Source organism: Protopterus annectens, chromosome 5.part1 (assembly GCF_019279795.1).
Source record: "Protopterus annectens isolate FY-2018-M chromosome 5.part1, PAN1.0, whole genome shotgun sequence".
In the NCBI taxonomy this organism is placed as follows: Eukaryota; Metazoa; Chordata; order Ceratodontiformes; family Protopteridae; genus Protopterus; species Protopterus annectens.
The window spans coordinates 33,838,709-33,856,905 of NC_056736.1; positions in this window are offsets into that span (position 1 = coordinate 33,838,709).

Here is an 18,197-nt window from a genome sequence, read left to right on the forward strand (position 1 = left end):
TGAGGCAGATAACAGATGCACCTGAGAGTTTCTGGGGCCTGCTCAGCAGCATACTCAAATACCCTAATAGATGTCAAGGCCCACACCATGGCCAGACCACACTGCATGCAGTAACACCCTAGCAGATATAGCAAGCATTCCAAGGTGTGAATGTACATGGAAAATAGGAAAGCCACAGCAACACACTACAGTCAAGACACCTAGCAGGCATACAAGTAGTGAATGTAAAGGGCAAATATTGAAGCCATAGCAACAAAGTGCAAGAGCCACTGCTATATACCAGTTACAATACATGTCCCACAGGAAAGCACACACACCCACTTTAACAGTAGTAGTAGTCTTAGGTGTCGGTGTACATACACACTTAGTACAGGAAACCGGAGAAATGAATGGAGAAATGTTAATCTACAACACAGCCAGAAATATGAGAGAGATACTAACCTTTACACTCACAGAACAGTGTCCACAGCATACCAGCATGGTCCCTGCCCTTAAACTCTGAAAGGGCTATGCCTATCTCACATACCTTTTTATAGCACTGTCCTGGAATCACAGTGAGAACTGCAATCAGTACACAACTGGCTGCATGCAATTAACAAATACTGGCTAACAATTGGTGCAGAGGCCATCACATGGACATATGCAGATACCTACAAAAGCATGCTGTACTCCCAGTCCACACATGCAATACTTTCATTGCACCCTCTGGAGGTAGGGAGAGAGACAGAGAGAGAGAGAGAGAGAGAGAGAGAAAACATACACAAACAAAAGCAAAACAAAACCATTTAGAAAGCTGACATCTGTCGACTGGAGCAGCAGCAGGACACCAAACCAAAAGGCAACACAAGCAGCTGTGACTAACACAGGTAATGTAAAGTAATACTTAATAAGTCTACATACTGTGAACCCTCCATATGTGTCATTGGTCTGTATCCATATGTATATGAAGATGTGCATAGGGCAGGGGACATACAGCAACTATCAGTGAAGGCTGTACATACATGTGTATGTGAGGGCATCTATGTGCACATATTAATGTAGGTTGAATGTAGGTTGTAGTGTAATGTACAAAGTAGGTTTCACAGTTATGTATGTTTAGCAGTATGTTAGTGTGTGTATACAGTTTTGTAAACAAACATGTTGATATACCTATCTATCATATGGATAGGTATGTATGTCAATATATGTATGTATGTATATATATATATATATATATATATATATATAATATGCATATATGTATACATAGATAGAGAGGGATGTAGGAATACATAGACAGATGTAGATAGATAGAATATGTAGAAACATATATATGTAATACACACATACAGATATAGATATATAGAATATGTAGAAACATATATATGTAATACACACATACAGATATAGATATATGTAGATACATATACATAGACAGACAGATCTGACTATCTACAGATATCACTGTATATGATGATCTCACACTCCCCTGTCCAACCCCTCTGTCACTCTCACCCTCTGTCACACTCCCCCTCTCCATATCTATAGCAATATATGTACATCATATATATATATATATGTGTATATGTATACAGATATATATATATATATATATATATATATATATATATATATATATATACATATATACATATATATATATATATATATATATATATATATATATATATATATATATAGAGAGAGAGAGAGAGAGATGTATATATATTCTGAGTGAGGCACGTGTGTACAGATGTATTGCAACAGGTGCCTGGTGACAAAGGCATGGAGTGAGCACCAGTGTCGAAACTGGAGTACCATACCCCATTTCAAATCACCTACACCAGTAAACACCAGATATGTGATTGGCTGCCCACCACTGCATGTGTCAGGAGTGAACAGGATCATAAATGTGTACAATAGTCCCCCCAATGATAGTCACAGTGGCATACAATTCCTGGAATACCTTCACATGGTATGTGTCAGCAGTGTCAGCTATGGACATGTAGGTCAGTGTACCCCTCCACACCACACAATGGCTGTCACGGTATGTACCTCACATGACAGCTACAGATATGGAGAAGGACACAGTGACATGCACAACACTGTGACAATGCACTCAAACACATTACTAATGCACAGTGACTGACAACACCACAGAGTACACACATACCACCCACATAGAGGTTACCACTCCTGGATTTACATACTTAAGTCACACCCATGACAGATGTCCAACAACCATAGTAACACCTCACACCATCCACAACCTAAATGGCCGCTGTGTGTCATCCTTGACACCGCAGTAGAGAGCACATGGTGGAGGTACAGGTTCCTACCCACAGATAAGACATACCCTGTAATAAACCACACAGCGTTAAGAAGCACACTGCTGAATGTTAGTCAGATAGGTAATATGCCATATGAATCACCCTGTGTAACTGTTTGACAGGAGCAGGTACCATCACATCACATGTGTCACAATGGTCAGGGTAGCAGAACAGTATGCTGCTGTAGTCCCAGGGGCAATAACATATTGTATTGTATTGTATTGTATTGTAATGTATTGTATTGTGTTGTATTGTACTGGTATGTAGAGGTGCCTCCTTTGTGGAGTGGAACCACTGCCGCTGTATGCCAGTGTACAGGTACATATCCTGTAGTCAGGCTAGTGTTACATAGCACTTCTATATGGGTGTTTAGCTCCTCTTGGAGTTCATGTAGCATGCAACCGCGGATACCATCGGGTCCCATTGATGCTGTGTTTTTAGCTTTTCTGAGGGCGGCTCTCACCTGGATATCTGTAATGACAGGGAGGTTATATTCAGCTGGGATAAGTATGTCTTAGTTTGGGGGAGAGGGAGGGGGGAAACTTGCACTGAACCTGTCTGCCACAATGTTGCCAATATCTGTGGGTTCAATGAACTATTTGTTGTTGTGTACTAACTATGAGCATAGTGGAGGGTTTCTGACCAGGTTTCTAACATAACTGAAGAAGGCCTTGTGGTTATCTGTAGTGTCCCCGGTGATTTCCCTCTCAAAGTTGCCCATGGATGTTTGTATGAGAGAACATAGCTCTTTACTAGTGCTGATCAGACATGCCTTCCCTTTATGGAATTATGCTCTGTCTTGCAGTAGCTTCCATCTTTTGTTATACAATCTGTCTATGGCTGGGGTCCACCAGACAGGATGCTTTCCCTTTGTGGAGAGTGTCTTGGTCTTACATGGGATTGCATGATCCATGCATTCTTGGAGATGTCCGTAGAAATCATTTGTGAAGGAGTCAGCATTGTGGGTTGTGGCTTCCACTGGCCCAATGGGCTTAAAGGATACCATCTCAGTCTTACGAAGTGTAAAGTTTGCATTTAAAATGTTATTCACTGTAGTCGTTTCTGCTGGTGGTGGAGGTGGGATATGTATATCCAGGGCCATTAGTTTGTGGTCAGCTCACAGTAGTTGATGATGTACCCCATTCAGTACCTCGATACAAACCCCCAGAGTGAGGAGGTGCTTTGGACCTGAATCAGTGTTCTGACTGCTGGGGTTTGGTAGTATGTCGTATGGAGTGTGCCAGGTACTGTTGCACAGTTGTTGGCTGAGCACTGATACCTGGCCATTTACATGTGTATCCACCAATAGACAGACAGATGCTATATATGTGAGATATATTGTATCACAACAGTTGAGTAGCATGTGTAGTATGTGTGGCAAATTCTGCTAACATATTTTGCTGATATCATTTTATTTCCTTTTTCAGGACCATGGCTCACCAGCGCAATCCAGCATACTCTGCAGCTGAGGATGAGGAAATACACCAGAGCATGCAATACTCTTTTCCCACACCAGCCAGAATCAGCAGGAGAGGGCTGCACTGTGGCAAGACGTGGTCCGTCGGGTAAATGACATAGGCACGCATAATAGGACATATGAGCAGGTACGACATCACTGCAGTGATTTAATCAAAAATGTCCGTCAGGGTGTGTCAGATATCCACAGGCAACAGGTTGCCACAGGTGGTGGGGTGGCTACACATCCCCCACTCACCAGACTGGAGGGACAATTCATAAGTGTTGTGGCTCCTGCCCACCAACAACAACAACAGCAGCAGACCTGCATTATGATGGAGGCTGGAGCCACACAGCACCAAGACTCTGGCGTGCAGGTAATATGCCATATGTATAGTTGACTGTTGTGTACACTGGTAGTTAATGCATGTGTGAGGTGTGTCCTTGGTTTGTAGCTGTCATCATAGTATTTAATGTGCAAGTGTGATATTCTCAATATCAGCAGCTGACCTGTGAAAGGCAACTGTTGTACTACTGACCTGTATCATACTCAGTAACAATGGCAAAGTTGTGCCCACTGACATTAATTTCCTCACTTCTGCAGGTCCCTCCAGTGTAACAGCAATGCAGCCTATCCATGCTGGTTAGTGTGTATTAACAATACCTTTAATAGTCTTGATAGTAATAGTAATATTAGGCTCACTTAGTAGTGCTCTGTGTATGCATGCAGGTATGTCTTTGTCTGTTTTTTGATATCTCGCATACTGAGTAGTGTGCAAGTGTGCAACTGTGTGCAACTGTGCAACTGTGTGCAACTGTGTGCATGTGTGCATGTGTGCACCTGTGCATGTTTGCATGTGTGCATGTGTGTGCAGGTGTGCATGTGTGCATGTGTGCACATGTGCATGTGTGCATGTGTGCATCACTGGTATCATTGTGTAGACATTGTAAACTGTGTTTCCTTTTTCCCTCCCACAGGTTCTGGTGCTGCTCTGGTGTCATGTAGCAGGGAACCTGAATCAGGTGCCCCGGGTACTGATAATGATGACATATGTGTAATGGCACAGGAAGGTGTGCCAGGGTCCGTCATTGGTCAGCCTATTGACAGTACACAGCTGTCAACCCCATCAATGCGCACAGTCATCCTGCCAATACATCCTTTGTCACCAATGTCTCTAGGTGATGGACAGGATACAGTGGGCATTGACCAGGGTAATGTGGTATCTGTGGCACATGCTTCCCCACACAGCAGCCATGGGCATGGCCCTGAGATGGTACCACACAGACAGATGTCCAGGGGTTCTCGTGGGAGCATCCGTGGGTGTACTGCCCCTGTCAGACGTGCCCACAGAGATCTTACAACCTCAGCTATGTTTCGGGCAGTCATGCAGACACAGTCACATATGGAACGGTACACCAGACAGGGTCTGAGGGAGCTGACAGCATGTCGCATAGCCATGACTGACAGTATGCATGACATTGCGGCTGCCATCCTTAATTTCACCGATGTCATAGACAGATGTTGTGGGGACATATTAGATCAGTTCCACAACTAGATGTCCATGAGCCAGGGCAATGGTGGATGGTTGAGGCGTCGATGTAGGAGTATACGAGCAACAGCAGCAGCTGGCAGTCATCGCGGACGACAACAGGGCCACGGCTGCCTCCCATAGTGCCAGCATCAGCCCTAGCAATGCTGGGTCTGTGCTGTCATCAGACCGCCCCAGGAGACCACATGCACGTGGCTCTGGACAGGCCCAACAGGGATCTGTGTCTAGTCAATAAACACCTGCTTCTGATGACAGTACCCAGTCTGGATTGGTACCAGATACGGTCCATGGCACCCCTGCAAGGCACAGGTACCATGTCCGTGGCCAGAGACGCTGATCTGTATGACCTGGCAGGTACAGTCTGTGGCTGTCCACAAACACCGGTATATGGCAGCCATGAAGTGGAACTGTGTGCATCCATACACACATGCAAATTGACAACACCTAGGGCTACTGCATACACGCACACACTGCATCAACATTGCCCCACCTTGTACTGCTGTCCCTCACCAACACACATACACTTACATGTCAATTGGTGGTATCAGTGGCAGACTCAGGCATACCAAGTTCACACCCTGTGCATATGATGAAACTGTGCCACCACCTGCAATCTGTAACATCTGTGCAGGTATAGGTTAACATGTTGCTGATGCACAGGGTGACTACATAGATGTGTAGTAATAGTATCATGTTGTTAACAGTACTGTGTGCTGATATAATTGTGGGTATATCTCAGCATGCCTGATGCAGTAAGGGTATGATCGTCTTGTACTGTTGTCTACACCCATGGTAAGTACCATAGTGTATCATCTGCACATGTTTGCATACTGGTGGTAAGGATGTCAACAGAAGGCCACATACATAGGTAGCACAGGGGATAAGGTAATGAAAGTATTGATACGCAGTGATGGACATGTAAACTGAAAGTGGCATGTTGCCCACACTGGACTCTGCAATGCAAATGTTTGAGAATGTTGATATGTGTGCAGTACTACATGACTGGTACAGGACACACAGGAGCACCCTAGCACTGCAAGCTCACATCTCCTACCATGCTAGACAGCCCCAACACACAAAACTAACTTTCACAGGTGGGAGAATCCCCATAAATGTCAGGGATACTGTGGTGGCAGGACAAGTAGCATACATCCTACTAAGTATGGAACCACTGAGTGAAGGCTCAGTGTCTCTTATTTGACATGTGTATTACTGCAGGTGTGAGGACTTGGGTTTCCATCTGGTTATTGTACATCCTGATGGTTCATGGTCTGTACACTTGTGTGTGCTGAGACTGGACCCTGGTCATCTGACCTGTGTATTTCCATGTACATGTGTATAGTGCCTGCATATTTGCACTGTTACCTACTGGAAGTGGTACAGCTTGTTTGTTGTACAATGGACTACATGCAACTCTGCTTACTGTAGCTTTGTTTGCATGCATGTTTGCTTGCAGTTACCCTGGAACACTGATTCCACCTGCAATGCAGATTTACAGAGCTTCTGTGGATTCCTAGTGACATCTGCATAGCTTACTATATGTATGTCCATGTCTCATTTGGCAGAACGTCACTGTTTGTCCTGTTCGCATGTACATTGCCTGTGACACATTGCATATGACTTACCTGGCATTTGACCATGTGAGCAGTCATATATGCCAGTGCTAACTAATCACGGGCACTACACCCTCACATACTCACCTTCTGTACCTTGGTCCCCATTGGTCCTATGTGCTGTTAATCACCATGGCAATCACAATACTATGGTAGCATGTGCAAAGGTCACTTGTCAGTCACCTCTAGGGTACAGTTGTGGAATATGTGAGTCATGTGGCAATGTCACAGCTGCCACATGTACACAGTCCACCCTCTCCCCTACACATGGATGTACAACACATGTGTGAAATGCAACCACATAGCCAAACTGTGGACTAAGCACTCTGAACCCAGTACTGGCATAACCTGTCAGGTGGCATGAAATACTACAGTGACTACAATACCAGTCTGATGTAGACCTACACTGACAGCAATCCAAACACATGAACACACTGGGGCATTCATGGAGCCTCAGAATAGCATCCTGCCTGAGCAGCAGACACCTCTGCAGCTGGCACACAGGCATATGTTAAGCCGGAACACAGCACGTGCAACACATAGCACACAAATCTTGTGTGCCAAACAGTCACAGCCTGTACGGCTAGACAACACACCTGCTACAGTTGTGTTAGGTACCTTTATTGTCCGGTACAGTGAGGTCCCACTCACTTGGCTGGACAAGGTGAAGGTCACAGTGATATGCCCATGGGGCACTATGGTCCACCACATAACACAAGCATACAGGTCAGTCAGAGGCATGGACACATATGACTCAGTCATTGTCCATGCCACTATGGCTGACCTGTGATGTACCTCCCTGGACTACATGATAGGGAACATAGAAGGGCTCTCTGAGCATGTGGCACAGGCTGGTATGACCCTGACCTTGGTTGGCATCATACCCTCACCAAGAATGCTGAAGTATTACTGAATGCTGGTGAATTACTGTAGCTAAAACACCCTAGCTGAAAGATTCCTAGCATGTAGTCACTGCATTGCTATGGAACAACTTGTTACCACTCCCACAACAGGTGAAAACATGCAGCACCTGTTCATCACCAACATGTAGACTATATGCCCCAGACCAGATGTGTATCCCTCGCCACTAGGATGATACCATATACAACTCACACTGTAAATACACATACCACATGCAGCACCCGCACAGATAACCACAGTCATAATGTTATCCAGTACAAATACCATGTATTCACATGTGGCAGGCGTCAGACATGGAAACTATTGAAGGTCACAGGTATATATGTGTATTTGGCACACACACACATCATCTGTGTGCATTGCCATTACTGGTTTAATTGATGTCATGCATTATTGTGAACAACAACCCACACACATGGGCATTCTGTGTGACAAAAACACACGTGACATTTGTGGAATTCAAAGCCATAACTAACTGTGCTATGACAGTAGTGAGAGACGCAGTAACAGAGTGTGCTATTTGCATTACTGGGAGATTTGCCCTCTTCTGCTGTACTTGTTGGGTGCTGACATCATCTCTGTGTAGAGATTGGAATATGCAGCAGCTGGTGTGTTGTACTGGTTGCTAAAAGGGTCAGTTTTCTCACACATGTAATTGCAGACACCCTACTTCCACACCTCCCAACATCCACACCCACCCTTGCAGGATTCAAACCCCTACCTAACTATGTTATGACACTCAAGATGGACGCATTAGCAGAGCGCGCTATTCGCATTATTGGGAGGTTTTTCTTCTCCTGCTGTCCTTATAGGGTGCTGACATCATCAGTGTTTAGAAAGGGGATTGTGCATCCTGTAATGTGTTCTCCTAGTTGCCAAAAGGGACATTTCTCTCACACAGAATTGCACACACACACAGAGCATTTGCAGGATTCAAACCCCTACCTAACTATGTTATGACACTTGAGATGGATGCATTAGCGGAGCATGTTATTCGCATTACTGGGAGGTTTCCTTTCTCCTGCTATACGTATAGGGTGCTGACATCATCAGTGTTTAGAAAGGGGATTGTGCATCCTGTAGTGTGTTCTCCTAGTTGCCAAAAGGGACATTTCTTTCACACAGAATTGCACACACCAACCCTCCTCACCCAAATACACACACACACACTGAGCATTTGCAGGATTCAAACCCCTACCTAACTATATTATGACACTTGAGGGAGACGCATTAGCAGAGTGGACTATCCGAATTACTGGGCACCTGTTCTGCACCTGCAGTAATTATAGGGTGCTGACATCATTATTTGTACAGAGGTATGTACATCTATTACTACCTGTCAGGTGGGGGATAGCATATATATGCATGTGCAGCCACCTACTTCAGGGTCAGATATGCACATCAGCACTGGCAGGTTATGTTCTATACCATGCTTCGTGACCACAGGACCTGTAACACACAACACAACCAGTTCACACCACCCCTCCCACATCCAGGACACACACTTTGCTTCCCTGGGAACAGTGCCAAGATATGACGGTGTTCACATACACCATTCAAGTTGTTAATGTCAGGTACAGGTATATTGTGTGTGGGGAACTACTCAGGCCTCTACAACATTACCCTACAGCCACTACAAGTTGTGAGTCCATGTGCTATGGCAGGATCACTCACCACAGCCACAAGGGGGAATACATATTGCTCCTGACCATCTGTAACATGGGTACGCACTGTTCCACACCAGAGGTAGACCACCATTGTTGATATCTGACCATACCCACCTTTCCCTGGACATCCATATCCCATCCCCACACCCAGGCAAGGTTGTCACTGCAAACAAAGAGTATTTATCAAAAGCAGACTTTGCACTTGTGAAGACTGGGGTGGAAGACTTCAAAGGACCCATGCTGGGGGAGTATACAGGCCACTCTGCATAATCCTTGACAATTGCATTCTATGAGCATGTGGAAGGTTTGCATTGATCATGCTATGCCAAATATACCCATGACTCCTCCACAACAGGACACCTGTCAGGTGTACACCAGCCATATATGAGCTGTCCAACAGATGGGGTGAGCTAATACATTGCAGAGCAGCAGCCCACAGAAGGAGGACATCTCTGAACAGTGCTGGCATGACACTTCAATCCCTCATAATCATAACGACAAAGTGTTGACAGTGAAATTGTCCAGACACTGCAGATAAGGCTCCCCTCAGTCTGTTATTGACACCCACTTACTGTTAGAGGTCCTCACCAACCCTCTTCCAGCACACACCACCAACATGGATGTGGCATAGCAAATTCAACCCCTCGGATCTCCACTGTGTCCCTGCTTGACGGAGGCACAGCACACTAGCCTCAAACGGTGCCTTATGTGACCTACTTTACAGTGGCACACTAGCCTACTGTACTGGGGAGGCAGACGCCAAGCACACTCTGGCTAAGCTTTCATTCCCTAGGGCAAACAGCCTAGTATTGACCTCTACACCCATATGTTTACTTGTCAGATGCACAATATTTGTTGCTGATATACTGTTTGCAGGTCTTTATTGCCATAGCATTCCCTGTTTCTATGAACAACTTGTGTATCTGTGGAAAATGTTTGAATATGAGAGGGACCCACTATATCACTTATGTCTTTGTAGTCATTTAACTGTGTGCACTGGGCAGATTGCTGTAATGTGGTTGGTTCCTGGCATAACATGTACAAATACCAGATATGTGTGGCCAACTGCTAAACTGAGATATGGCCTAAGTGTGTGAGCATGCCCAGTTCAGGCTGTCCATGGCATGTTGTCTGACATATGTCACATTTATCAAAGTGGGTGAGCATGCCCAGTGTGAGCTTTCCATATGTTGAACTCTGCAGTCCACCACATTTGTGGATGAGTGTGAACTTCAACAATATCTCACGTTTATGGTTGTGTGTTGTGTGTCATGTTGTGTACTTACTGTCCAACTGCTTTGTGTCTGAACACAACAGGGATTATACTGTGCCTGCAGGGTTTGCATGGGATACTTTGCATACAGTTGTCAACATCCTTTCATACTGACCTAACACTGTAGTACCGTATAGTGTACTGGTTCAGTACTTTCACTGTGGTGGACAGTATCCTGGGCTTTAGTCTTATCACTGCTTTAAATTGTCATAGTGAGCACAACAGACTGGTTAGGGGCCAGTTGCGCACATATGACCATGTTGCATTATGTTCAGATATGAACTACTTAAACCAGGCTTATCCAACATTGGTAGTGTATTCCACAACATAGGTGGACATTGACAAACACTAGCAATGTGCCCTAGGCCATTTCTAATGCTAGTCAGAGAGTGTGTTTGTCCTTCGACACACATTGTAACTGGAGTTTGCCATGGCATATGTCATGGTTAGTATACTGTGCCTCCGTCTACCCATGACATAACAGTGATACCCAGGGAAAACCTACCATCTCCCATCCACTCATCAAGATTCCTCTTGAGGAGAGTCGATGAGTGACTCTCTGGCTAACCTGTACTGGGGGTTTACTCAAGAGTGGGGGTGGCTTCTGTGTTATGGATCATTCAGTACAGCTTGCCCTATGTATGTCAGTGCTGGGGTTCAGGTCTCTCATGTGCATAGCTCACTGCCATTCAGATTGTACAAGGTGCAGCATGTTCATTGATTCCAGCTTGGACATGGCTTTATACATCAGGCACAGCTTGCCTCTGGACGGGCAGTATGGCAGTGTGTGGAGCTGTAGTTTGTTTAATCAGGCAACACATGGCATCTGTTCAAGCTCTTTGATACTTCTGGTGAGGTACTTTTGGGGTCTTTCCATTTGATGGAGGTGTCTGCTGAGGTACATCCCACAGGGGCCATTGCAGTCAATTTTGGCACTGATGAAGGATGACTGCAGAGCCACAATGACCTCCCCTGATTTAGATCTGACAATCTTCATGATTAGGTAGGTATATGGTATGTTTCTGTAACCACTACAGCCACATGCTTGTCCAATGCAGGATATCTATCAACTTGTGTCCCCAGGTCTCTTATTACATGTTAAGTACTTAATGGGTTAACACCTATGTGGTAATTGGTTGGCACATACTGTATATCCACAGGGGTTGACTATACACTTTTCTGCAATTAGCTTGCTGACATGGCTATGGCACCAGTTGTCTGTATTTATGTGGCCCTTTTGTGGGATGCTTGTGTCAACTGGAGGGTCAGATATGGTGGCCAGTTTGTAGTCCTCTGCAAACTTGTTCAGACACAGTCCTTCCATGTTGGCCTGTACCTATCGGACATATATACCAAACAAGGGAGGTCCCAGGACCAAGCCTTGTGGGATGCCAGTTATATCTGGTTTGTAGTTTGACATAGCTGCAGTATTTCTGACCATGTCAGTTCTGTCCTTGGTCTGGTTTGTAACCCCTCTACTGACATAGGGGTGTATATTTAAGCTGGTGAGCTTATCTATAATGAACACATAGGGTATTGTATGGAAGCCTTTTGCAAAGTCCAGCTAGGCTGTGTGGACCACATTCCCCTCATCAATGACCTTAATGACTGTTTCAAATGAGTCAAACATGTTTAAGGGGCAGGATCTGCACTTAAGGAAGCCACACTGGGTAGGGTCCAGTGTCAGTAGGTCCCCAATATCTTTATGTCTGCGGTACATGCTGATCCTTTCCATAGCTTTGCAAATCAAGCTTGTCAGAATTCTGGGGTGGTAGTTTGCAGTATCCATTCAGGCAACACCTTTGTGGAGAAGGACCACTGTTGTTGTACACTGCTCTTTGGGTACATATCCTGTGGTAAGGCTGACATTGAGCAGTAGTGTTATCTGGCATTCCATTCTTCTTGGAATCCATGTTGGACTCAGCCCAGGACACCATCTCATACCATTGATGCTGTGTGTATTGCTTTGTAGATGCTGGCTGTTACCTCAGCATCTGTAATGTCAGGGGGCCAGCACTCTGCTGGGATAGATATTTTTCATTTTGGGGCGGGGGGGGGTTGCACTGCACCTGTCAGGTTGGATGTTGGCAATATGTGTGTGTGTTTGGTATGTTGTTTGTAATATCTGAGTGATTCAGAGCATATCTGTGTATTCCCAACAAGGTTCCTATCATCAGTTAAGAAAGCCTTGTGATTATCCTTAGTGTCCTGTACAATTTGTATCTTCATAGGTTCATAGGTTCATACTAGGCTATCCATCCTAGGGCATTTATAAGCCTAGCCAGAGTGTGTGTGGCTTTCACCACCCCTTGCTATGTGAATATTATGGCCATTTATGATTTACTTTACTGTGCCTCTGTCTGGCCGTGACACAGTGAAGACCCCCATTGTACATCTACGATCATCCATCCACTTGGCAAGATTCCTGTTGAAGAGAGTCAGTGAGGGGCTCTGCCTAACATGGAGTGGGATTCTGTTCCGGGGTGTAGGGAGCCTCTGGGTTATGTATCTGTCCCTCCAGCAAATCCTATTTCATTATGTGTTGAGGTTGACATCTCTCTCTCTCACAGCTCAGATGGATTTGGGTTTTCTGGGGTGAAGCATGTCCATTACTCCTGTGTTGGACATGGCCTTGTACAACAGGCATACATCGCCTCTGTGTAGGCAGCATGTGACTGCATACAGCTGGGGTGTCTACAGCCAGGCAGCATAAGACATATATTTGAGACCCTTTATCCTCTTGGTGAGGTACCTTTGAGGTCTTTCTAACTGCTGCAGGTGTCGGGTAAGGTACATCCCAAATGAGGCATTGTACTAGATTATGGGTCTGATAAGAGAACAGTATAGGGGCACAATGACCTCTGTTGACGTAGATGTGATTCCTTTCATGATACGGTGTCCAATATAGACAGTCTTCCTAGCCACATTGGCAATGTGAGTGTCACATGACAGGTTACTACCCACTTGTGTCCCTAGGTCCCTGATTACTCCTTCCATACATAATGGATTACCACCTATGTGGCAATTTGTGAGTACTTTGTTTGGTATTTGGTGAGACATTCATACTGTCCAGTGTCTTCAGGACGGTTGGGTGGGGTTCCTGTCTGTGAGAGTGTGGTCTGTAGCATGCTACAGACTGTACAGCAGTTTTGCCTATGGTTAGTTGCACATGGGTGGTCTCCGATGCTTTGTGCATTGTCAGATACCTGGAAGTGTGGGTGTCTGTGCTGAATATGGATACTCCCCCTCCTTTTATGTTTTGGTCCAGGTTTTGGGGCCATAATGCATGATATGAGGTATAACCTGGTAGTGCTGGTGTGCTCTCAGGAGCCTTGCTGCAGGTTTCTGTCACTGCATGGACATCAATGTTCTCGATACTGGGGAGGGCCTCGGGACCATGCATGTTGAGGATTACATGTCTGGCATTGGGCAGCATTACCCTTATGTTTCTTTCCACTTATGTTTTCTAGGGAGGTGGGTTAGTCTTTTCAGCCTTGCCTACGAAGGGTCTATGGAGGTGGCAAGAGCCTTATCCAATATCCAGATGCCCAGGGGTAACAGGTGCAAGCCATCCCTGGCACAGCAGCGTGGCTTGTCAAGCATGACATCCCAAGCAGACAGACATTGGATCCCCTTGGAATGACACCAGTAATTGCGCCACTTGTTACAGCTGATCATTCTGTGTTTGTACTGTGGCATCATTCTTGGTGAGGGTAGGATGCTGCACATGGTCAGTGTCATACTGGCCTGGACTACATAATTGGAGAGCTCATCTATGTCTCTTTTCATGTAGTCCAGGGAGGTACATCTCAGGTCATTCATGCCAGCATGGACAATGACTGCATCATATTTCTACTTGCTTTGGGATGACCTGCGTACTTGTTTTATGTGGCGTATTGCAGCAGCCTACAGGCAGCTTACTGTACCCTTTCCCTTGTTCAGTCTGGTGAGCGGGACAGCAGTGTGTCTGACTATGGAGTTACCGATTACAATTGTATCAGGCATGTTGTTTCTCCTTCTGGCCTGTGACTGTTTGGCACACCAGCTTTGTGTACTATGTGTTGCATGTGCTATGCTTGGAGGTAGTGGTTGCTTGGGTGTATGCTTTGGAGATCTCTGTTGATGTGGTGTGTTTGTAATTAGGGCCTCTGGGAATGTTTTTCTGTGTTTATGTCTTTGGTTTGCAGTTGTGATAGGTCTATGCGAGACTGGGTTTGTGGTGTGTGTGGTTACCTTCTCCTCCTGACTAGTTTTGACAGTACTGAGTTGAGAGAGCTCAGCCTCCGGTTTGGATAAATGGTTGTATCTCTCACATATATTTGTATTTCTTGGGGGGATGTGAGGGTTGTCTGTGTACATGGGGCAGGTGTAACATTGCCTCAAGATTCACAGATTCAACTTGTTGTAGCTGGCCTTAGTGGATTGTATGAGTGGACATATTTTATTGCCATACTACTGATCAGTGATTACTTCCCTTTTATGTTTGCTCTATCATGTAGTAGCTTCCTCATTCTCTTGCATGGTTTGGTAATGGCTGGAGTCCACCATGCCAGATGCCTGCGTGTATGGCATTGTGTCTTGGTTTTATTTGGGATTGCATAATCCATGCATTCCTGGCAGTGTTCATGGAATGCCTGTATAACAGGTTCTGAGGTGTGGCCCATATTTTGCACCTGCACAGGGCCTTTAATGGATTCCACATCAGTTTGGAGGAGTGCAACTTTTGCTTTACACATGTTTTTCACTGTGGTTGTCTGGCCAGGGACTGTGGTCAGGATGTGTATATCCAGTGTGATTACTCTATGGTCTGGTCTTACCAGTGAGGGATACACTTCTCATCTTGTCATCCAGTACCCATGTTGCTGATTATCACATCCAGTATGCTTACCCCTCTTGTGGAAGTGGTACGTTGTTCCTGGACATTTTGGTTTATGGATTCTAGTAACTTTTGTCCTACAGTGTTGGAGCTAGAATAATGCTCCCAGTCTATGTTTGGGTATTTTCAGTCACCTAATATAATGTGGTTTGCAGGGCTTGATATATTCATGTATTCCAACATAGGCCAAGTGCAGTTCCTGGTGTTAGGATGGTAGTCTGTAGCAGGCTATAAACTGGGAGGCAGGTTTAGCCACTGTTACTTGACCATGGCTAATCCATGCTGCTTCTTGTTGTGGTACCAACATGGGGATGTGGCTATCCTTGACAATTATTGCTAGTCACCCTCCTTTTGTAGCTTTTTCCATGTTTTGAGGCTGTACAGCACAGTATGAGGTGTAACCTGGTAGAGTTAGGGTGCTGTTGTGAGCCTTGACCCAGTTTTCTGTTACAGGACAGATATCAACATTCTCCATACTGGAGGAGTTTAGACTGCATGCATCTTGCTGTTTAGACTTTTGGCATTGGGTAGCATTACATCTAGGTTCTTATCCCTTGTGATACCTATGGAGGTGGGTTTGTGTTTTGAGCCTTACCTATTCAAGGCACGCTGTGGGTAACAACAGCCTTTGCCAGTATCCATAAGGCCAGGACTGATAGGTGCACACCACCCCTAGCAGGTGGAGTATCATGTCATGCTCAGCATGTCATCCCAGGCTGGCAAACATTGGATCCCCTTTGACTAACAGCAATACTTCAGCCAATTATTGCAATTGATCATCTCATCGTCATATTGTGGCATCATGCTTGGTGAGGGTAAGATGTTAGTCAGGGTCATCAGGTTTGCATATACTACATGGTGTTACATTGCATAACACATGGCATTCATGCCTCACGTGGTGCTGCAGGGCTGCCTCTGTCGGATGCACATACTACACTCCCTGTACATGTTTGAGAGCAGGTTATGTCATTTTAGGCATCCCTGTTATTTCATGAGTGAGTCAGAGAGGGGTATCATTCCCAGGGTTCCTACTGAGCAAGTGTATGTGCTATGCGTTGCCTCTTTGCCAAGGCCAGGGCATACTGGGCACACCTCCTTCTGCCTACTGGCAGGCTCAGGTTGTTCCTCCTCCGAGTCACGCTCTGCCGGTGATGGCCTTGGCAATAGTGTGGGGCTGTTTGGCCCGGCCCTATGCTGGTCCTGCTGCAGCTGTTTTCGCAAGATCATATTATGTAGCATAGCACATACCATGACAATTTGGGTACATGTAGTTGGTGAGTACTGCAAGGCTCCACCAGATGTGTCCAGACACCGGAACCGTGACTTGAGCAGCCCAAACACACGCTCTATTACATTACGTGTTTGTGCGTGTGCCTCATTATGGCGTTCCTGTTCAGGTGTTTGTGCATTTCTGATGGGTGTCATCAACCACGGCTCCAGTGCATAACCTGCATCCCCCACTAGGTGTCCATGTGGGATGTCCCCATTGGCAAATGTCTGGTACAGCTGCGTCAAATGCCAGATATGGGAATCATGGTAGCTCCCATGGCAGCCAGCACATGCATTCATTATTATGCCCTGGGCATCACACATGACCTGGCAGTTGATGGAGGGGAAGCCCTTGTGGTTTATGTAGGCCCTACCCTGCTCACCGGCTGGTGCTTTGATGTGTATGCGCATGGAATCTATTGCACCCACTACCTCAGGGTATTCTGCTATTTGCTGGAAGAGACGCATATTGCTGGCCAATACCTCACGGGCATTGGGGAAATATACATGATCACCGACATGTGCTGACATGGTATCCAGGAACTGGTGCAGTACCCTGGAGGCTGATGCCTGTGATATCCCCATCATATCACCAGTTGGTCTCTGGAAGGAACCTGTTGCTAGTATTCTTAGGCCAACACATACCTTGGTTTCCACTGGGATGGGTTCCCCTCTGTTGGTTCTGTGTGTGAGGCATGGCCTGCACAGCTCGACAATTTACTGCAGGAAGTCTCTGTCCACTCTATAGCGCTCCACTATCTCCAGCTCATGTAACCCGTGGTAGGTGACCCTAGGCCTGTACACTCTTCTCCGTCTCCTCACTGTGGGTTGTCTGGCACCATTTGCATTGTCATCACCCTCAGCAAGTTGCCTATGTCTCCTTATGACACCTATGGCAGCCCCTAGCATTTCTGCTCTGAGTTCAGCTTTTTCAGTTTTCACTTCTAATAGCTTACTCCTGTCTTGCAGTGTCTCTTGAGAGAAACATCCTGCACTGCTGTTTGCAGAGTTTTAAGTGCTTGGCTGGTCTACTATTCTGCATGTGTAATTGCCTGCTTCTAATTGTTTTCACCTGCTAGCTCCAGCAGTATGACCTGCTAGCTTCCTACTAATTCTGTTGCTTCCTTTTTCCTTTCTGTTTCCTCAGGGGGGAGCAATGCACATACCAGCAGAAACCCGCTCACAGTGGCTTACACAGTTTAGAATCTTCTTATTCAGGTTAAAACACGCACACACCAGCGGAAACAGTCTTACAAGTCTGCCA